The 23,412-nt window shown below is 45.9% G+C and overlaps 1 long non-coding RNA gene across 1 annotated transcript; it reads left to right on the top strand.

Annotated features, from left to right (window-relative positions):
* The first annotated feature begins 135 nt into the window (after positions 1 to 135).
* Positions 136 to 18,190, top strand: LOC107181093. Its single transcript, XR_001511888.2, has 4 exons — positions 136 to 246; positions 14,380 to 14,497; positions 14,597 to 14,766; positions 17,535 to 18,190. It is a non-coding gene; the product is annotated as an uncharacterized LOC107181093 (long non-coding RNA).
* The last annotated feature ends 5,222 nt before the right edge of the window (positions 18,191 to 23,412 follow it).

The following is a 23,412-nucleotide window of genomic DNA, read 5'->3' as shown; positions in this document are numbered from 1 at the left end:
GGCTGTTCTACTCCTCAACAATTGGAAGGAGACCCAGGAGGGCTCTTCAGGTATTCATGGTACTCTTTGCCATCTTCTGTGAATGTACTGGCAACCGTCTCTTCAAAATTTGGAACAGCTTCAGAAGGGTCTGTATTCCTGAAATTCCCAGCAACTTAAGGCAGCTGTACTGTTTAATGTTTATGTTGTTTCCATCTCCAGCCCACAGCGTGGCCAAAGGATCTCCCAGTACTTCACCTCTCCAAGGTAACGGAGCCACTCCCATTACTATTCTTTTTTTTTTTTTTTAACATTTATTTATTTATTTTCGAAAGAGAGAGACAGAGACAGAGACAGAGCACAAGCAGGGGAGGGGCAGAGAGAGGAGGGAGACACAGAATCCGAAGCAGATTCCAGGCTCTGAGCTGTCAGCACAGAGCCCGACTTGGGGCTCAAACCCATGAACCATGAGATCATGGCCTGAGCTGAAGTCGAATACTCAACCAACTGAGCCACTCAGGCGCGCCCCCCCCCCATTACTATTCTTTTAAACAGATTTTTTAAATTTATGAAAAAATAATATTTTAAATTTACCTGTATATTGAATTTCCGGTACCTCTTGCAGATCCAGGTTCCATCTTGGATGCTTTCCCTTAAACCTTAAGAACTTCCTTAGCATTTCTTGTAGTGCAGTCCCATTGGTGCAAAATGTTGTGAGATCTTTTTTCTTCTAAAATGTCTTTATTTTTCCTTTATTTTGAAGAATATTTCCACTGGGTATAGAATTTAGGTTGCTAGGTTTTTGGTGTTTTTTTTTTTTTTAATTTGTAAGTAATTTTAGAATTTCAAAGATACTATTACATTGTCTTATGGCTTTCATTGTTTCTTTTTTTTATAAAATTTTTTAATGTTTATTTATTTTTGAGAGACAGTGTGAGTGAAGGAGTTTCTTTTTTTTTTTTTTTAATTTTTTAATGTTTATTTATTTTTGAGAGAGAGACAGTGTGAGTGAAGGAGAGGGAGACACAGAATCCGAAGCAGGCTCCAGGCTCGGAGCTGTCAGCACGGAGCCTGATGCAGGGCTTGAACCCACAAACCATGAAATCATACCCGAGCCGAAGTTGGATGCTTAACCAACTGAGCCATCCAGGTGCCCCAGCTTTCATTGTTTCTGATGAGAAATCAGCTATCATTTTATTTTTTTTTTCAGCTGTCGTTATATAGTTATTCCCCTGAATGTAATGTGCAGTTTTTCTCTAGCTATATTTAAGTTTTACCCTTTTTGGTAATCTAACTATCATATGTCTAGGAGTGGTTTGTGTTTTTTCTGACTGGGATTCACTGAATTTCTCAGATCTGTGAGTTTGTGTCTTTCATCAATTAAAGAAAATCTTGTCCATTATCTCTTCAAATATAGAAGAGACAGTTCTATACTTTATTATCTCTCTTTATTTTGCCCCATTCCTTCAATTCCTTAGAGTCCTAAGCTCCATTAACATATATTTTTAACCAATTTATACTTCCACACATCTTGGATATTCTTTTATTTGCCATTCTTTCCTCTCTAATTTGGATAATTTCTAACGAAGTATCTTCAAATTAACTGATCCTTTCTCTTCTGTATCCATTATGCTGTTAAGTCTATTGAATTTTTCATTTCAGATATTGTATTTTTTTTACTTCCAGAATTTTCCTTCCATTAATTTTTTTATAGTTCCCATTTCTCTGGTGAGAATTTTCATCTACTCACCTGTTCTGTCCATCTTTTCACATTTTTTTATAAATTTTTTTTATATTTATAATAGTTGTTTTAAAGTCTTTATCTGCTAATTCCAACATCTAGGTCATCTGTTGGTCTGCTTCTATTCACTTTTTTCTTGATTATGTCTCATATTTCTTGGCATATCTAGTGGTTTTTCACTGTGTACTTGACATTGTGGATGATACACTGTAGAAACTCTGGATTGTCTTACCTTTCTCTATAAAGAGCAGACATTTGCTTATTATTCTGGTAGGCAGTTAAATTTGTGGCAGATTACTTTGATCCTTTGGAAGGCTGGTTTTAATCTTTGTTAAGACAGCTCTGCTTTGGGTTGCCTGGAAGGCTCAGTTGGTTAAGCATTTTACTTTTGACTCAGGCTCAGGTCATGATCTCATGGTTCCTGAGTTTGAGCCCCATGTCAGGCTCTGCGCTGACAGTGCAGAGCCTGCTTGGGATTCTCTGTCTCCCTCTCTTTCTGCCACACACACTCTCAATCTCAAAACTAAATAAATCAACTTAAAAAAAAAAAAAAAACAGGTCTGCTTCGGTTTTCTTCTTTGCTCCAGAGTATACTCTCCTGTATCATGCATATTTAAAAGTTTTCATATATTTTGACATATTTAAAACTTTTCTATCTGGGGAGAGACTGCCCCTTCCAGGGCCAGCCAATTGTTAAGATGCCAAAAAGCTCATCGGGAAGCATGCCTCTGATCTGCAAACTAACCAGTCTGGAGCCAGAACTCCCCTATCTGGCCCCTGCACCCAGGAGGCAGTATTCTTCTGTCTTCCTTTCAGAGCCAGGGACATACCCTACAGCTTAGGGCCTGATGGAATTATTCAACCAGGCCAGTCCTAGGCTGTCTGCCCTGCCATCTTGCCTTTCTTTCCTACAGAAATCCCAGTAAAGGTCTTGATTTCCACTTTCCTCTTACTCCTGATGATTCTGGTGCTTCCTTATGTGGCCCCGCATGGCATTGTGCCTCCCATTTCTGGGACCCATGAGCATAGTAAACTTGTTCTTTCCTGAATCTCTCCTGCATGTCCTCTTGTGGCTGCACCTCAGTGAGCATCACAGAAAAGAACACAGAAGACTCTTAGCCTGAAATGTGACCAATACCCCAAGGGGTGTCCCTTCTGGGAAAGCCACAGTGTCTATCAAGCCCTTCGCACTCGATGGAAATCGAACTCCAAATTGTCTCCAGCACTGGGCAGCCCAGGACCTCCTCAGCTATTCAGCTTTCCAGCTACTGATTTCTGGGTGCGGGGGTGGGAGGGGTGTAGTTAAGAGCCACACACATGTAGTTAAGAGCCAGCCAAGACTGTGAAATGTCTTTGCGCAAACTCAGGAACCAAAGTAATACTGGCTTCATAGAATGAGTCTGGAAGTTTTCCTTCCCTTTCTATTTCTTGGAATAGCTTGAAAAGGATAGGTATTATCTCTGCTTTAAACGTCTGGTAGAACTCCCCTGGGAAGCCATCTGGTCCTGGACTCTTATTTGTTGGGAGATTTTTGATAATCGATTCAATTTCTTCGCTGGTTATGGGTCTGTTCAAGCTTTCTATTTCCTCCTGATTGAGTTTTGGAAGAGTGTGGGTGTTTAGGAATTTGTCTATTTCTTCCAGGTTGTCCAATTTGTTGGCATATAATTTTTCATAGTATTCCCTGATAATTGTTTGTATCTCTGAGGGATTGGTTGTAATAATTCCATTTTCATTCATGATTTTATCTATTTGGGTCATCTCCCTTTTCTTTTTGAGAAGCCTGGCTAGAGGTTTGTCAATTTTGTTTATTTTTTCAAAAAACCAACTCTTGGTTTCGTTGATCTGCTCTACAGTTTTTTTAGATTCTATATTGTTTATTTCTGCTCTGATCTTTATTATTTCTCTTCTTCTGCTGGGTTTAGACTGCCTTTGCTGTTCTGCTTCTGTTTCCTTTAGGTGTGCTGTTAGATTTTGTATTTGGAATTTTTCTTGTTTCTTGAGATAGGCCTGGATTGCAATGTATTTTCCTCTCAGGACCGCCTTCGCTGCGTCCCAAAGCATTTGGATTGTTGTATTTTCATTTGTTTCCATATATTTTTTAATTTCTTCTCTAATTGCCTGGTTGACCCACTCATTCTTTAGTAGGGTGTTCTTTAACCTCCACGCTTTTGGAGGTTTTCCAGACTTTTTCCTGTGGTTGATTTCAAGCTTCATAGCATTGTGGTCTGAAAGTATGCATGGTATAATTTCAATTCTTGTAAACCTATGAAGGGCTGTTTTGTGACCCAGTATATGATCTATCTTGGAGAATGTTCCATGTGCACTCGAGAAGAAAGTATATTCTGTTGCTTTGGGATGCAGAGTTCTAAATATATCTGTCAAGTCCATCTGATCCAATGTATCATTCAGGGCCCTTGTTTCTTTATTGACCGTGTGTCTAGATGATCTATCCATTTCTGTAAGTGGAGTGTTAAAGTCCCCTGCAATTACCACATTCTTATCAATAAGGTTGCTTATGTTTATGAGTAATTGTTTTATATATTTGGGGGCTCCGGTATTTGGCGCATAGACATTTATCATTGTTAGCTCTTCCTGATGGATAGACCCTGTAATTATTATATAATGCCCTTGTTCATCTCTTGTTATAGCCTTTAATTTAAAGTCTAGTTTGTCTGATATAAGTATGGCTACTCCAGCTTTCTTTTGGCTTCCAGTAGCATGATAAATAGTTCTCCATCCCCTCACTCTCAATCTAAAGGTGTCCTCAGGTCTAAAATGAGTCTCTTGTAGACAGCAAATAGATGGGTCTTGTTTTTTTATCCATTCTGATACCCTATGTCTTTTGGTTGGCGCATTTAATCCATTTACATTCAGTGTTATTATAGAAAGATACGGGTTTAGAGTCATTGTGATGTCTGTATGTTTTATGCTTGTAGTGATGTCTCTGGTAGTTTGTCTCACAGGATCCCCCTTAGGATCTCTTGTAGGGCTGGTTTAGTGGTGACAAATTCCTTCAGTTTTTGTTTGTTTGGGAAGACCTTTATCTCTCCTTCTATTCTAAATGACAGACTTGCTGGATAAAGGATTCTCGGCTGCATATTTTTTCTGTTTAGCACACTGAAGATATCGTGCCAGTCCTTTCTGGCCTGCCAAGTTTCAAAAGAGAGATCAGTCACGAGTCTTATAGGTCTCCCTTTATATGTGAGGGCACGTTTATCCCTTGCTGCTTTCAGAATTTTCTCTTTATCCTTGTATTTTGCCAGTTTCACTATGATATGTCGTGCAGAAGATCGATTCAAGTTACGTCTGAAGGGAGTTCTCTGTGCCTCTTGGATTTCAATGCCTTTTTCCTTCCCCAGTTCAGGGAAGTTCTCAGCTATTATTTCTTCAAGTACCCCTTCAGCACCTTTCCCTCTCTCTTCCTCCTCTGGGATACCAATTATGCATATATTATTTCTTTTTAGTGTATCACTTAGTTCTCTAATTTTCCCCTCATACTCCTGGATTTTTTTATCTCTCTTTTTCTCAGCTTCCCCTTTTTCCATAACTTTATCTTCTAGTTCACCTATTCTCTCCTCTGCCTCTTCAAGCCGAGCCGTCGTGGTTTCCATTTTGTTTTGCATTTTGTTTAAAGCGTTTTTCAGCTCCTCGTGACTGTTCCTTAGTCCCTTGATCTCTGTAGCAAGAGATTCTCTGCTGTCCTCTATACTGTTTTCAAGCCCAGCGATTAATTTTATGACTATTATTCTAAATTCACTTTCTGTTATATTATTTAAATCCTTTTTGATCAGTTCATTAGCTGTTGTTATTTCCTGGAGATTCTTCTGAGGGGAATTCTTCCGTTTGGTCATTTTGGATAGTCCCTGGAGTGGTGAGGACCTGCAGGGCACTTCCCCTGTGCTGTGGTGTATAACTGGAGTTGGTGGGCGGGGCCGCAGTCAGTCCTGATGTCTGGCCCAGCCCACCGCTGGGGCCACAGTCAGACTGGTGTGTGCCTTCTCTTCCCCTCTCCTAGGGGCGGGATTCACTGTGGGGTGGCGTGGCCCGTCTGGGCTACTTGCTCACTGCCAGGCTTGTGGTGCTGGCGATCTGGCGTATTAGCTGGGGTGGGTAGGCAAGGTGCACGGTGGCGGGAGGGGCAGGCTTAGCTCGCTTCTCCTTAGGTGATCCACTTCAGGAGGGGCCCTGTGGCAGCGGGAGGGAGTCAGATCCGCTGCCGGAGGTTTGGCTCCGCAGGAGCACAGAGTTGGGTGTTTGCGCGGAGCGAGCAAGTTCCCTGGCAGGAACTGGTTCCCTTTGGGATTTTGGCTGGGGGATGGGCGGGGGAGATGGCGCTGGCGCCTTTCTTCCCCGCCGAGCTGAGCTCTGCCGTCCGGGGGCTCAGCAGCTCTCCCTCCCTTTGTCCTCCAGCCTTCCCACTTTCCGAGCAGAGCTGTTCACTTGTGACCTCCCAGACGCTGAGTCGCGCTTGCTGTCGGAACACAGTCCGTCTGGCCCCTCCGCTTTTGCCAGCCCGACTCGGGGGCTCTGCTTGGCCGGCGAGCCGCCCCTCCGCCCCGGCTCCCTCCCGCCAGTCCGTGGAGCGCGCCCCGCCTCGCCGCCCTTCCTCCCCTCTTCCGTGGGCCTCTCGTCTGCGCCTGGCTCCGGAGACTCCGTTCTGCTAATCCTCTGGCGGTTTCTGGGTTATTTAGGCAGGTGTAGGTGGAATCTAAGTGATCGGCAAGATGCGCGGTGAGCCCAGCATCCTCCTACGCCGCCATCTTCCAACAGGTGTCCCTCTTTGCGCAAACTCAGGTGAGAGGTCCAGTCTGGTGCATCCCTCCGTTCTGGGATTTTCTCTTCAGTTTCCAGCCCTCTGGTAGCATCAACCTCCAAATTCTCTCTCTTTATCTTGGTAAAATCGCCACATTTTGCTTGAGCCCTAGTGTCATGAGCCCTGAGGGGGCTGGGATGTGCTGTTGGGGAGAAGTCAGATGAATGTGGCTAAATGGTATCCGCTGGTTTGCTTCCTTTATTTCAACGATTGTGTCCTTCCAGCTTCTGTCTGCTTCCACTTGCTGCTGCTGCCTTCACACTATTGTTCTTCATATTTGATATAGAGTTTATCATTGTTATTAGCAGGAGGGTTTGTCCAACCGAGGCAACTCTGCCATGGCCGAAAACAGATTTTCCAGAATATTTTCCTGATGTGCAAATGAGTCCACATCAAATGATGTGGAATCAAAATCAGAAATCCTTACAAATTGAGAAAACCATATTTTCTCACTGTTGTTGTAAAATAATTTTGGTCACCTCTACTCCCTAGTATCCGTAAATTACAGAACTCTAATAGTTGTAATTGAGTGAACACTCTGTACTTAGAGAGCAATAAAGCAGAGTGATCGGTTCCTCGCACACACCCTCCCTTCCCTGTGTTTAATGTACGTAGCATCACACGGAAATTCCTAGTGGTTCACTTGAGCGACAAAAACAATTTCAATAAGCTTGTCTGGGAAAGAAAAGTTACTTTTCGACACTTTGATATTGGAACCAATATTTAAACTGATGGGATTCCTTACGTTGTCAATAAAATGACAGATAGTTAAAATGAAAGAACCAATTTCTGCTCCCAAAGCTCGCTCAAATGATGTTTTCCTCAACCATGGCTGGGCTCGAACAGCTTCCAGAGACCTGGGTGTGGACGCTGCGTGGGCGGCAGAGCGCCTCTGCGCACACACAGGCCACCGTACTTGGTTTCTGAAAACACCCGCTTCATCCGACATGGAGCAGAGTATCACCGGAGGACAGTCGAGCCAAACCCAACACTGGAGCTCTGACACATCCGGTAATAAAACGTTTAGCTTGGCTTGGAAATGCTACTTGCAATGTTTCCACTTCTTCTCAATCTCCATCTTTCATTTCCTTCGTCCCTGATTCTTCCACTGGTACTTCCAGTTTTCACACAGAGTTTCTTCTCTCTTGATGCTCAGTACAGTCTGATAGTTACCATTAAACAACAACAACAACAAAATGGGATACCTGGGTGGCTCAGTCGGTTGAGTGTCCAACTCCTGGTTTACGGCTCAGGTCGTGATCTCATGGTTCGTGAGATGGAGTCCCACGTCAGGCTCTGTGCTGACAGCTTGGCCCCTGCCTGGGACTCTCCTTCTCTATCTGCCCCTCCCCTACCCACTTGCTCTCTCTCTCTTTCTCAAAATAAATAAATCATCATGGAAAAAATAAAAACATAATAGAAAAATAAAAAACCACAAAGGAAAGGAAAACACATTCATCGGACTTCAAGGAAGAAACAAAGCACAGCACCTCTGAGAACAATCCAAGCCGACGCAGCTGTCTTTTCCTCTGAAAAGACACCTTCTCTAGGAGGCGGACCAAGACCAACAGGACGGCTGCGATGCAGTGCAGAGCTCGTGGACAGAAGTCCTGCCGCTGCTTTCCAAGGACCGGTGCAAACACAAGCCGCTTGGAATCTCCATCCTGCTCCCACTCTGAGCCAGGGACCCCATGGATTCACAGAATCGCAGAACCCCGGATCTGGAAGGGACGGAAGGGATTACTTAATCCGATTTGTACCTATCATCGTGAGATTCTCCTTCAAAATACCCTTGAAGGACAGCTCTGAAGTTCCCTCCTGTGACCAGAGTCCATGGTTTCTCACCTCAGCCCACCCCACCTCTGGACAGTGTCAGTGGCTAGAAATTTCTTTCTGGCATTAACTAAAATCCTCATTTCAGGAATGGTACTCATTGGCCCTTGCCCTCTACAAATCTGCAGTTACCTAACAGTAAATATAGACAGGCGAGAGATTGCACTTTCTTTCTGTAAGTCAACTTAGACTTACATCCAAGTCTCCCTCTGGTAGTGTCCACAGCAACATTCTGTCTCAGTGGTTATAAAATTCCCGGCCAACACCCGATGACCCCAGGGCAATGAGGAGTTCCCAGGGGCCTACGCAGAGCCAAATATTCAGGGACATTCTTATTTCAGTCCTTTCGTGTGTGCTCGTTGCCAGTGGAATGCTCAGGGTCCCGTTGGGGCCGTTGTGGGTGCGGCTGCTCGGCCATCCCAGGTCCTGCCACCTCCCAGGGCACCTTCATGGAGGGGGGCAGGTTAGTAACACGAGGCAGGTCACCTACACCTGTTCTATTCCTCCCAGGATATCTGTTCCTCCTAATTCTTTTTTTTTTTTTTAGTTTATTATTTATTTTCAGTGAGAGAGAGAGAGCAGAGGAGGGGCATAGAGAGAGAGGGAGGGAGAGAGAGAATCCAAAGCAGGCTTCATGCTGTCAGCACAGAGCCCAATGTAGGGCTCGAACTCATGAACCATGAGATCATGACCTGAGTCTGAACCAAGAGTTGGACACTTAATCGACTGAGCCACCCAGGTGCCCCTCTCCTAAAAGTACCTACTTCTTGAAAGTACCACTCCTCTCTACCCTACCACAGGAAACTGCTTAATTTCTTACCAGCTTCCATAAAAGTCAGGGAGGGCCCTTGTCATCCAGCCTCCTGGCACAGCCCCAGGCAATGAAATTCCACTTGCACACTTGCCTGAAGTGTGGCGGGGCAGCAGGGAGGCCGGAGAGGAAGGTAAACACAGAGGCCCAAACACGAGTTTTAACTGCCGCACGAAGCACAAATAAATCCTTTTCTCCATTTCCTTCCGAATATTTGTCACTACCTATCATGTTTGCCTCAAATGCTACCACCCAGTTCAGAAACCATTCCTGGTGCCTTCACTGATTCCCCCAAAACAGAATTTCCAAGTTTTCCATCCCTGTCTCAACCTGCTACCATTTGTCACGCCTTTTAACGTATGGTGCCAAGACCCGTGGAGCGCAGGCGCGGTGTGACCCAGGATCCGAATCGCGGAGCCGGGCGAGCGCGCCCTCTGGACGACACACAGTAATTGCGTGACAGCGCGTCTGTCCCCCACCCGCCTCGTGCGGTCGCCCCTCGAGACTGCAGCCAACACGCAACTGCACACTCTCTTCCAGCACCTTCTCCGGAGTGTCGATGGGAGCGACCCCCGTGAAGCTCTCCTCCGTGGCTGCCTCGCTTCTGAGAGAAGCCGTCTCCATCCCTTCGGTTTGTCGGCCACGCTCCTCGGATCCCAAGGAGTTTCAGCATTTCGGGAATCGCCCAAAGCGGGTGGAGCTGTCAGACGCCGGGCTTTGAGGGGGCTCGACCTCTCCACCTTCCGTGACTTGTCTCCGTGTTTGTTTGATCGGAAGCAACTCGGTAAAACCTTCCCTCTGCGTCCACAGTTGAGGTGCCCACGTGGGGCTAAACCCTATCAGTTTGGGGCTAATTGGGGGAAAGGCCGATGGAATTAGCGGGAAGTCGAGTACCTTAACCAAAATTCGCTAATAGAGGGTTGCCAAGGAGAACAAAATTCTTTGGAAACTTTCCAAGAACTATGTTAATTAGCATACAAATTCTTCATCTGGAATCGCTGTAATGTTTGGCCTCAATTTGCTCTCAAGTAACATGACTTGCTTTAGAAAGACTTTTTATCAGCTTGAAGGTACACTATGGCCGGAGCCCGTATGATTACTACAAACTACCAGGTTCCACATTCATGAAGTGTTCATGCCTGAGGATTACAGGGTCTTGGAGACAGAGAAGATCTCCGTGGATATTGAATCTAAATTTCTCCCTGTTGCTAAAAGCCTCTGCTTGAATATTTTTCCTGAGCGCTATGAGCATATATTACACGATATACGGAAGGAAGGGGGGAGAGAGAGGAAGAGGGAGAAATGTTTTTATTTTTGATTGAGTCAAAATCCTTCTCGGGTTGATTTCCACCTCCCTGCTTCAGCCCTGCGCTGGGAAACACCGCACAAGAAGACGCAGCCTGCTCTTCTGAGAACTTTTCACTACAGGCTCGGCAGAGCCGGGTACTTGGGCCGGCGAGCGTAGCCACCGCCCTCTCGCTAACCACCGTGGCCTCTGTCCTTCCTGGGAGGCACCCCCCCACCCCCAGTGCTCGGGGGCCAGGGTGCACCTGCGGAGAGCGGCGGACCAGTGTCTGCACCCCATCCCCACGTGACTTCCATGGGGAGTACTGTGTGCAGCTCACCCCACGCAGGGCTCGGACCGTGCAGGTGACCAGTAACTACCTCATTATCTCTGCCCCCTCCCTTCCCAATCAACACGGGGACGGGGTGCCTCCATAGAACACCCAGACATTCTTTCTCCCCGAGAAGGTGTGTCGCGGAGAAGCACAGGCTGCCGAGAGACGCCCATGGGCTAGGGGGGTTCTTCTCCGCCTACCTGGCCCACGGGAAATCTCTGCCCTCAACCGGGTTCTTAATCTTGGTGGCACATAGAATCACTCAGGGGCTTTAAACATGGTGATGTCCAGGCCACGCCGGGACCAGTGAGGCTGATTCACCCAATTTGGCCCTGAAAAAGCACTTATCATTGCTTCCTCTCGCTTCCTTTGTTTCAGGCATTATCCACTGACTTTCATTTTGTGTGCTGGGATGTTGGCTGTTCATTGCATGTGCACACGCATGCACACACACAGGCGCACACACATGAGCACACATGCACACACACACACAGGCACCAGCACACATGTGCACATAGGAGCACACACAGGCACACACGCACACACAGGTGCACACACATGCACACACGAGCACACACGCACACACGAGCACACACAGGCGCACACAGGTGCACACACGAGCACACACAGGCACGCACACAGGCACACACAGGCATGCACACAGGCACACACAGACGCACACATGTGCACACACAGGTGCATGCACAAGCACACACAGGCATGCACACAGACACACACAGGTGCACACACATGCACACACGCACACACATGCACACAAGCGCACACACATGCTCACACAGGTGCACACACAAGCACACGTGCACACAAGCACACACACACACACACACATGCACACACGAGCACACACGCATATGAGCACACATGCCCCAGCCATGAGTTCTCAACGTGCTCCCTCCTAAATATTTGGTTCTTTGCCTTCTCTCTGTGTAAACACTATCCACATGGAAAACTATGACTCCATTTTCTTTCTTGCACATTTTTTCTCCCCGAAGTGAGTAACTGTCTTGGTCTTTCAGTTCAACCTTCCGTGCACTCGTCGTGAACTCACTGCACGCTCCACCGTGAGCACAGCCGTCTCCCTCACGGGCACAGACACACCTGGCCTTCGCTGTCTCATCTTCTCTGTGCTGAGGTCCCGCAGGCCTCGGTCCTCCTGCCCCTGTCTGAACGACTGTGCCCAGGGTCCACCCAGGAGTCGCGGCGTGGCTTCCTGTCAACTGCGTCGGGTTCCTCGTCCCAGATCCCAGGTGCTGTGCTTCCTGTTTACTCTCATCCCTCCACTGGCTTCCTGAGGGAGTGGGTGCTAGGTCAGGGCGTGGAGACCCTCCACGTCTGCAGATCTCGATAGTGTCGGGTCTGGATGCAAAGTGCCCTCAGAGTGCTGGGGCCTCGTGCACAACCTCCTGACGCCCAGGGCTGTAGCAGGTGGCATCATGTCGCAGCAGGCACTCAGGCCCCAGCTGGAGTTCCCCAACACCTGCAGGTGCCCCTCACCCCTCCGGATGGACCTGTTCCCCATTTTGGCCGGGACTCCTGTTCCTGAGAAGTCTCGCCGGTCCCCGCAGCACGAGTGTGTCCTGTTACCTCGCTCTTTCTCACCCCTTTCCTCTTCGGATTTTGAGAATTAAAAAAAATTCACCTTCCAACAATTCTGCTGCCGAGATCGGCATTTATGCTATTGGAGGTTTTTTGTTTTGTTTTGTTTTGTTTTGTTTTGTTTTACAAAAGCTTTCCCCCCTTTTCATGCCTTTCCGGGTACTCCTTTTTCAGGCATTCTGTTCTTGTTTCATGAGTGCAATATCTACTCTCCTCTCTCTGAGGATGTGAATTCGAGCATTTTCATTTCTTCCCCCTGCATTGTGTCTATTTTCTCTGGATGTTTGTGTCTTTCTCCTCCTTGTTCTGGTGTCTGAATTCGATGTTGGGTGCTCTCCTCTAGAGTCTGATAGTTCTGGGCTGTCCACTCATAAGAGCAGGGCTGGTGGGCTATTGGTAGCTCCGTGTGCGTGGTCACCATCAGATGGACCGCTGAGGAGGTGCCACAGGCCCTCACTTAGAAACTGGACATTTCTCACATCTTGTGAGGATGACACAGTCCTGAGGCCGCTCACTTAACCCACTCCGGGAGAGACCTTCCCTGTGACCCCAACCAGGCAGCAAGCCTTCTCCAGGCCTCAGCTGCCTTCCTGCGACAGGTGGAGGGAAGGGACTTCAAGTTTCCCAGGAGCCTTTTGCTTTGAGGCCGACCTGGTCCCTGCCTTCCTGGGTGCCTGCCGCCGTCCGCTTCTGTGCCATTCCGGTGCTGTGGTGTGAGTGCTTGCCTGCTGGCCTCCCTCGCAGTGTCAGCTGTTCTGGGCCTGAGGAACCCGTCACCACTCCTCAGTGTGTTTCCCGGCCTCCACAGTCTCCTTGCTCTGGCTTCCTGTCCCCTTTCTCTGTAAGGACCTGCACCACATTCTTCTCTCCCCTTTTCCTCCCCCTCCTCCTTCTCTCCCTCTCTGCCTCCTGTCATCTGAAGATTCAGAAAGGAGCACAGGAAAAACCTAGCCTTCACGTCAAGGAAGCCCCTGGGCTCCTTTCCACTCTTCAAACAACGCTATGCTCCAAGCTCGGGGTGAGTCACGAAGTGCACAGATCCACCCCGAGGCCTGACAGTTGTCGCCCAGTGCACACCCCCTCCTCACCGCCAGGGCCAAGAACCTAGCAGCCCCCGCACAAGCATGTGCTGAACACCCGGCTGAATCAACAGCGGCCTCATCCGTGGTCTCCTCCCCGGCAGCTGCTTAGCGGAGAAATGGCCCCAAATGACATAGTTTTAACTTGTTCTTCTTTAGTTTGCTTTTGCTTACACACAAGTGTCTGTAATTTGCTAATTCCCTCATATCTTCTGCTGCATTTTTGGTCTTTTGGATTAGATTATAAGCTGTTTGAGAATGTGGGCTGTCTTCGAATTACAGAATCGGGGTGCCTGGGTGGCTCAGTCGGTTAAACGTCTGACTTCGGCTCAGGTCATGATCTCATGGCTCATGAGGTTGAGCCCTGCATCGGGCTCTGTGCTGACGGCTCCGAGCCTGGAGCCTGCTTCAGATTCTGTGTCTCCCTCTCTCTCTGACCCTCCCCTGCTCACACTCTGTGTGTGTGTCTCTGTCCATCCCCTGCTTGTGCTCCCCCCCTACCCTGAAATAATAAATAAATTTTATTTAAAAAAAACCTAATGAAATCTAGGCTTGTGGACAAGTTTATAAATATGGGCATCTACATTTTATTTTCTGTAGAGCTTCAATGAGACTTAGCACCATTGTCCCCCATGCTATCATTCTGCCCATCTTTTCTTCTTTGTTGGGTGAATTCGTGAACTCCTGGAAGATGGGGATGATGACACATTCATTTTTAAATTTCCTAAGTTTCTTTCCAGATGCCAGAGGAATTATGAAATTTTCATACATCCAAGAGTCACCTGGAGAGCCCATAACACGTGCAAACCCCCAGAGCCCTTTGCAGGTGATTCTGATTCTGTGTGTCTGAGGCAGGGCCTAGATGTGCATTGCATTTTATCCAGCTCCCCAGGAATCCAGGACGGGTGGTCCTCCGAGCGCACACGCACGCACGCTGAGAAATGCAAACCCGGGGAATAAGGGGCGTGTGGCGAAAACGAATGAAGAAGGAGAAGGGGGCAGGTGAGAGAGGCAGACTCACTTCTGATTCCAGATCTCTCAGAACTCGGCCGCCTTCCCATCCCTGCCCCACTCACAATGTTTGTGTTCATTTCCCTTCAGGAGATGAAAAGGACACCTAAAGCCCTCTGGAGGTGCAAAGCTCAGATCTGCCAGGTTGGAAGGGGAACAGCTTTTCCTGGGAGACTCGGAATTAAACTGACAAAAAACAGATTAGCAAAAGAAGAGAAGAGTTTCTTTAGGCCTGCAACGTGCACACCTGGGGAGGTTTGGTGAGAAGGAACTCACGATGGGGGGGGGGGGGCGCCGCGGGTGGGGGGGGTGCTTGTGTGCCCGACTTAGTAGGAAAGGGAGGGGAGGAAGGCCTCCAGTGGGAAGAGCAAACAGGTTTCTTTAGGAAAGACAAATCGGTTTTAGGAAAACAAACAGGAGATAAGAAGTCTGAGATAATATTCATCTATGCAGGTGTGAGTGGTCTTTCTGTCTTCTTCACGGCCACGAGACTCTCCCAGACAGGATTTTCCGTAGGTTTACCCCTGATCTCTCTGCTGGGATTAGTAGTCCACCCCCCCCCCCCCCGGGGGGAAGTCATTTTCCCAGAAGTTGCTGCTTTTTATCAGGTAAGGCAAGCTTTGAGGAGGCTTCTTTCTATATCCATTAGATCAAATGTCTTGAGTTTAAAATAATCTTCATACTGGGGGAGCCTGGGTGCTCAGGTCGTGATCTCACGGTTTGTGAGTTCGAGCCCCGCATGGGACTCTGTGCTGACAGCTCAGAGCCTGGAGCGTGCTTCGGATTCTGTCTCCCTCTCTGTCCCTCCCCTGCTCACACTCGGTCTCTCTGTATCTCAAAAATAAACATTAAAAAAAATTTAAGTCATCTTCAGACTAATTCTGGGGTTCTGAGTGGTTCCCCAACAGTCTCAAGCTCCTTCCTGTTTTTTTTTTTTAATGTTTACTTATTTTTGAGAGAGACACAGAGTGTGAGCTGAGAAGGAGCAGAGAGAGAGAGGGAGACACAGAACGAGAAGCAGGCTCCAGGCTCCGAGCTGTCAGCACAGAGCCCGACGTGGGGCTCGAACCCGCGAACCGTGAGATCATGACCTGAGCTGAAGTCCGGCGCCCAACCGACCGAGCCACCCAGGCGCCCCAAGCTCCTTCCTGGTTTTAAAAAGAAAGTTAAAAAGTGGACACCTGTCAAGAGTAGAATTCTCTTCCGACGGCAGCTCAGTGGCTAGCAGTAAATGTAGTCCAATCCATACTCCCCAGAAAAGATGTTCATTTGTTACCAGTCAGCTGTAAAGCTACCAGAGCACCGGGTTTCACTGCAGGTATAATGGTTGGCAAAAGTGAACTGAGTTGTCCTGAAGAGTAAAGCTGTAATATAACAGCTAAAGTGCGTGAGAAAATGAGCTCACCCAGGTGAGCAAGGACACTGCTTTCTTGATGGGGAAATTGTTATGCCTTGTCAGAGGATAATTACTTAGAAGCCAGTTTTCTGCCTTAAAGAGAGGAAGTTTCCATATGATTATCCCTGGGCAAGGTCGGTTTCCCACCTACGTTATCTTTAGTACCTTCCTTTTTTTTATTAAAAAAATTTTTAGTGTTTATTTTTGAGACAGAGAAAGACAGAGACAGAGAGAGACAGAGAGACAGAGTGACAGTGGGGGAGGGGCAGAGAGGGAGACACAGAATCCTAAGCAGCTCCAGGCTCTGTGCTGTCAGCACAGAGCCCGACGTGGGGCTTGAATCCATGAACCATGAGATCATGACCTGAACCAAAGTCGGACGCTTAACCACTGAGCCACTCAGGCACCATCCTTTAATCCCTTCCTAAGTTCCCTCCGTGCAGAAATACAACACAAGGCTTTCAGACACATAAGTATCAATTCAACCTAGAGACACCCTGTTGGGCAAGTACAACTGATCTCCATTTGCAGAGGAGCCTGGAAAAACGGAGGATAAACTTCCTTTTATTTTCAGTGAAGAAAAGGCCCTGATCCTGTGCAAGCATTGACTCTATCTGTGGTTCTCGAAGTTCTATTACTTTGGGGCCGTGTCTTTGGTCAGCATTGGCCAGGACTATCACAGGACCGCTGCTGCCAGAGGCCCGGGACTTTAAGGATGAAATGAGAGGCCTCGCCAAGGCCCAGGGTGCCAGGAAAGGACGGCAGCGAGAGCCGGACAGGAAGAGCTGAGGATGGTTCGTGTATCACACGTCCGTCAGGACAGACCCGAAGGAGCCCCTGGACCCTGGACGGTAGACGGGCTGCAGAGGGAAAGCCAGCGCGTCAGGATGGGGACACGGCGCTCTACGCTCTGTGAAGCCGGCCTTCTTCCCCTCTGGTCTCAGATCTCCCCTCAGGCTGCTGGGTTACATGTGGCCTCGAGGAGGATGGGGTCTCAGGGAGCCACTTGCCGGACAGGTATTTCCAGAGGCGCAGGGAACAAATCACCACACACTCGCTCTCCATTGTGGAACGGTAAGAAAAATCAGGGAAGGGAAGAATGAGAAGTGCTGAGCGGACACATTCGGAAGTTGAGAAAATAAATGTTTTCAAAGAGGATAATTTAGGGGCCCCCCGGGTGGTTGAACATCTGACTTCGGCTCAGGTCATAATCTCACAGTTCATGAGTTTGAGCCCCGCCTCGGGCTCTGTGCTGTCAGCGCGGAGTCTGCTTGGGATTCTCTTTCCTTCTCTCTCTGCCCCTCCCCCACTCACACTTGCTCTCTCTCACAAAATAAATAAACATTAAATAAATAAATAAATAAATAAGGATAATTTGGCTCATGAAGAACATTATTATCCGTGCCCCACAAATAAAGAAATCAACTGCAGATGAGAAGCGAATGCTTTCCCAATCCTCCTAAGTATGCAAGTTTTACCCCTTCAGAACTTGGTTTGCTAGGCTTTGATCTTATCATGGTTTTGATGCTTTGATTCCTTTCTCTCTTGTCTACCTATGATCAGACCTTTAAAAAGTTGTTCGACATAAACACTCCCCTTTTTCTGTTCTGCTTTTTTTTTTTCACTTTGAAGCATAACATACATATGAATGTGAGCAATTATGAACATCCGTGTAACAACCTCTTGGAACAAGAAGCACATTAGCAACAAGTCCTGGGTACCTCCTGTTGAATCGACACTGTGCTGGGGACGCAGGACCTCTGCCTGACACCACAGAGGGAGTGGCTGTTGACCCCGGTCAACGGGGCTGGTAGAGATCAGACTTCGATTCGGTGGCTTACCAGCTGTGGAACTTCGGTCACTTTCCCTGCCTCGGAGCCTCGGTCTCCTCACACACGCCGTGTTGGAGGGACACCTATCTCATAAGCTTGTTTGCAGATTGAGCACGTGAGCCCTGCCTCTGTGCCGCCCCAGCAGGCCTGAAGTCATGGTGTTTCAGCACACTAGGCTGCCACCCTGGGCAGGTGTCTCTTCTCCATCCCCTCACCCACCATCAAGACCGAAAGTACACTGTTACAGCAGATAGCCCAGTGACTTTCAATGACGTTTGGTCAAAGGGAAAGGGGGATTTTGTGGTCACGATAGCTGGGAAGCAGTGCTGACTTCAATGGGAGGGACAGGGCCACGAAACACCGTGGAACGTAGAAAGCGTGGCCTCCCCAAGAATGTCGTCAGCATCCCCTTTGAGAAACAAAGCCACGTCTGAGAGTCCAGAAGGAAATAAAAAAGGATTGAACAAGCCTTTAAACAGGTCTATCAATGCTTATATTCTATAACTACATAGTTGTCTCAGTGTCTAAATTCTATCAGCTTTGTTACACTTTAAGACCATAATTTTCGGGGCGCCTGGGTGGCTCAGTTGAGCGTCCGACTTTGGCTCAGGTCGTGATCTCGCAGTCTGTGAGTTTGAGCCCCACGTCCGGCTCTGTGCTGACAGCTCAGAGCCTGGAACCTGCTTCGGATTCTGTGTCTCCCTCTCTCTCTGTCCATCCCCTGCTCACACTCTGACTCTCTATCAAAAAATGAATAAATGTTTAAAAAATTTTTTTAAAAAGACCATAATTTTCTATCCTGTTTGGAGAAGGAGACAGAAGAGCTGATCGTCTGTTTTTGTGTTTGTGGAAAAATACAAATAGAAAATAAGTTTGCTTAATGAAAACTTAAAGTGGGAAAGGCCCAAATATGGAGAGTGGGCTTAAAAATTGGGGCACTCATTCATAAGTAATGTATTCTACAGCCATATAAAATCATACCAAAGAAGACTCTTTTACTGACAGGAAAATATTAAAGTTATGTTGCTACATGAAAAAATAAGGCAGGAAAAAACCCAGACAAATAGACATTGCAATTAGAACACATGCAAAGGAAAATATGAACCAGACACCAAAAAAAGGGAAGAAGAAAGAAAAGGAAAGAAAGAAAAGGAAAGAGAAAGAAAAGAAGAGAAAACCAAGTGAAAGAAATTGCCTGTGAGAGTGATAAGACCAGGCGCTAACCAAATCTCAAAGTAGCCATTATAAATGTGTTCACAGAGCTAAAGGAAACTATAATTTACAAAGTAAAGGAAGGTATGATGACAATGCCATGAAAGAGAAAATATCAATAAAGAGCTAGAAATAATTTAAAAAATGGAAATTTTGAGGGGTTCCTGGGTGGCTCAGTCAGTTAAGTGTCCGACTTCGGTTCAGGTCATGATCTCACGATTCGTGAGTTCGAGCCCCATGTTGGGCTCTGTGCTGACAGCTCGGAGCCTAGAGCCTGCTTCAGCTCCTGTGTCTCCCTCTCTCTCCCCCTCCCCTGCTCACTCTGTCTCTCCAGAATGAATAAATGCTAAAAAAATTAAAAATTATTTTCAATAAATAAATAAATAAGAGGAATTCTGAAGTTGATAACTGCAACAACTAAAATGAAACATTCACTAGAGGGTAAATTAGAACCAGCAGAAAAAGCACACTTCAAGGCAGACCAATACTGATTATGCAATCTAAAGAACAGGGAAATAATTATTAAGAAATACGAATACAGCCTTGGAAAATGGGTAGGACAATATTCAGGGCACCAGCATACATGTAATGGAAATAGAAGGACAAAAGAGAAAGAAGCAAAAAGAATATTCAAAGAAGTAATGGCTGAAACCTCCCAAACGGGAATTCAATAAACTCTAAGTGGGATAAATAGAGTCCCACAATAGACACATCATACTAAAAGTGCTGAAAGCTAAGGACAAGGAGGAAATCTTGAAAGCACAAAAAAAACTCATCACTTACAAGTGAACCCCGGTAAGATTGACAGCTGACGTCTTCCAGAAGCAGAAGCAGTGGAATTCAGAAGGAGTATACTTTCTTTTTTTTTTTTTTTTTTTTTTTTAATTTTTTTTTCAACATTTTTTTATTTATTTTTGGGACAGAGAGAGACAGAGCATGAACGGGGGAGGGGCAGAGAGAGAGGGAGACACAGAATCGGAAACAGGCTCCAGGCTCCGAGCCATCAGCCGAGAGCCTGACGCGGGGCTCGAACTCACGGACCGCGAGATCGTGACCTGGCTGAAGTCGGACGCTTAACCGACTGTGCCACCCAGGCGCCCCAGGAGTATACTTTCCAAGTGGCTCAAAGAGAAAAATGGTAACAGGATTCCTCTATCTTTAGATGAAGGTGAAAGAAAGACTTTCCCAAATGAACAAAAGCTGAGAGAATGTGTTGCCAGTGTATCGCCTTATAAGAGATACTAAAGGAAGTCTTGAAAACAAGTAATGATAATTCAAATCTGCATACACACCAGAACAAAAAGCGTAGTAAAGACAATCACATAATTATGATCATATGAATGCATATTTACTTTCTTTTCTTAACTAATTTAAAAAGCGTGTATATAAACATAGGTGTATGATGTATCGTTAACACGACAACATATAGAAATGTAATAAAAATTTGCAACAACAGCACAAAAGGGAAGAGTCACAGCAAAGCCGTGTTGCGGTCAGGACACGTTTCCATAGAATAGAACATGTTTCATTCAGAATAGAATGAAGATAATCAGAGATGAAATAAAAAGCCTAATATAACAAAATGTATGATCACTCTTTCTCTCTTTTTTTAGGGAGAAAGAGTGAGCAGAGGGACAGAGAGAATCTTAAGCAGACTCCATGCTCAACGTGAAGCCCGAGGCCGGGCTCATTCCCCAACCGTGGGATCATGACCTGAGCCAAAATTGAGTCAGATGCTCAACTGACTGAGCCACCCAGGCACGCTGGTCACTCTCTCTTCTTACTTAGGCCTTAATATACACAACATTTTATAAGGCGATAATAATAACAACAAAATGTTGTTGGCTCTGTGAGGTTTACAGAAATAACACGTATTTAACTTATACCACAGGAAGGTGGGATAGGGAATAGAGCTATACAGGAGGAACATTTCTTTATCTCACTGAAATTATTACAAATCTGAAGTCGATTCTGACTAGATGCATATGGTAAGCCCCAGAGCAACCATTAAGGAAATAACTCAAAACTATACAGTGAAAACCAGTAAAGAAATTAACTGTTACATTAGAAACATCTACTCAACGCAAAAGAAAACATTGAAGGAGTAATAGTGGAACAACGAAGACATGAGACACATATGAAGCAAAAAGTAAGATAGTAGACATAAATCCAACCATACCAATAACATTAAATGTGAATGGGTTAAACAATCCAGTAAGTAAAGGCAATAAAAATCTTGTCAAGCTAGATGTTAAAAAGCAAGGTCCAATATTATGCTGTCACAAGAGACTCCCTTTAGATTCAAAGACAGACATAGATTGAAAGTAAAATAATGGAAAAAGATGTATCATGCATATAGTAACCACAGAAAGCTGGAGTGGCTATTGTAACATTAGACAAAATGGGCTTCATTTTCTTAAAGTTCTTATTTTAATTCTGGTTAGTTAACGTACAATGTTATCTTAGTTTCAGGTGTACAATGTAGTGATTCAACACTTCCCTACGTCACCCGGTGCATCATAACGACAGGTGCATCCTGAGTCCCCATCACCTAGTTCACCCATCCCCCACCCGCCTCCCCTCTGGTGACCAGCAGTTTGTTCTCTATAGTTAACTCTGTTTCTTGGTTTGCCTCTCTCTCTTTCTCTTTTTTTCCTCTTTGCTCATTTGTTTCTTAAATTCCACATATGAGTAAGATCCTATGGTATCTGTCTTTCTCTGGCTGACTTATTTCACTTAGCATAATACTCTCTAGCTCCATTCATGTCATTGCAAATGGCAAGATTTCATTCATTTTTATGCCTGAGTAATATTCCATTATATATATATACCACATCTTGTTTACCCATTCATCAATCAATGGACACTTGGGCTGTTTCCATAATTTGGCTATTGTATATAATGTTGCTGAAACATTGGGGTGCTAGGCCATGATACTTCTAGGGTTAAAAAAACACATTGGGGTGTATGTATCCCTTTGAATTAGTAGTTTTATATTCTTCGAGTAAATTCCTGGTAGTGCAATTGCTGGATCAAAAAGTAGTTCTATTTTTTTTAATGTTTATTTTTGAGAGAGAGAAAGTGGGGTGGGGGCAGAGACAGAGTGGGACAGAGGATCTGAAGCAGGCTCTGTGCTGACGGCAGTGAACCATGAGATCATGATCTGAGCTGAAGTTGGACGCTTAGCCAACTGAGCCACTCAGGCACCCAGGATAGTTCTATTTTTTTTAAGTTTATTAATTTATTTTGAGAGAGAGAGAGAGAGAGAACATGAGAACATGTGGGAGGAACAGAGAGAGAGAGAGGGAGAGAGAGAGAATCCCAAGCAGGCTCCATACTGTCAGCATGGAGCCTGATGCGAGGTGCGAATTCACAAACCTGATCATGGCCTGAGCCAAAGTCAGATGCTTAACCAACTGAGCCACCCAGATGCCCCCCAGGTAGTTCTATTTTTAACTTTTTGAGGAACCTCCACACTGTTCTCCAGAGCAGCTGCACCAGTTTGCATTCCCACCAACAGAGCACAAGTGTTCCCCTTTCTCCACATCCTCGCCAGCACCTGTTGTTTCTACATTGTTGATGTTAGCCATTCTGACTGATGTGAGGTGGAATCTCACTGTGGTTTGGATTTGCATTTTCCTGATGATGAATGATGTTGAGCATCTTTTCATGTGTCTGTTGGCCATCTGGATGGCTTCTTTGGAGAAGTGTCTATTCGTGTCTCCTGCCCATTTTTAAATGACATTATTCATTTTTGGGGTGTTGAGTTTTAGAAATTATTATTTTTTTAGAAGTGATGATTTCTTTTTTTTATGGGTAGACTTGGGTTTTTTTTAAGTTTATTTTTTCATTTTGAGAGAGGAGAGAGAGCAGAGGAAGGGCAGAATGACAGGGAGAGAAAGAATCTCAAGCAGGGTTCACACCATCAGCGCAGAGCCCAACGCATGCCTCAAACCCACGAACCATGAGATCATGACCTGAGCTGAAATCAAGAGTTAGAGACATAACTGACTGAGCCACCCAGGTGCCCCTATAAATTCTTCATATATTTTGGATACTAACCCTTCATCAGATATGTCATTTGCAAATATCTTCCCCCACTCTGTAGGTTGTCTTTTAGTTTTGTTCGTTGTCTCTTTCACTGTGCAGAAGGGTTTTGTTTTGTTTTGTTTTGTTTTGTTTTGTTTTGTTTTGTTTGATGTAGTTGCAATAGTTTCTTTTTCTTTTGTTTCTCTTGCCCCAGGAGACATATCTGGAAAGAAGTTGCTATGACCAAAGAAGTTACTGCCTGTTTTCTCTTCTAGCATTTTTATGGTTTCAGGTCTAACCTTTAGGTATTTCATCCATTTTGGATTTATTTATTTTTTTAATGTTTATTCATTTTTGACAGAGAGAGAGAGCATGAGACAGAGCATGATGCTCAACCAACTGAGCCACCCAGGAGCCCCCATTTTGGATTTATTTTT

The sequence above is a fragment of the Panthera tigris genome, chromosome B4 (assembly GCF_018350195.1).
Source record: "Panthera tigris isolate Pti1 chromosome B4, P.tigris_Pti1_mat1.1, whole genome shotgun sequence".
Classification (NCBI taxonomy): domain Eukaryota; kingdom Metazoa; phylum Chordata; class Mammalia; order Carnivora; family Felidae; genus Panthera; species Panthera tigris.
Note: the sequence above shows the minus strand (reverse complement) of the source record. Positions and strands in the feature narration are given on the sequence as shown.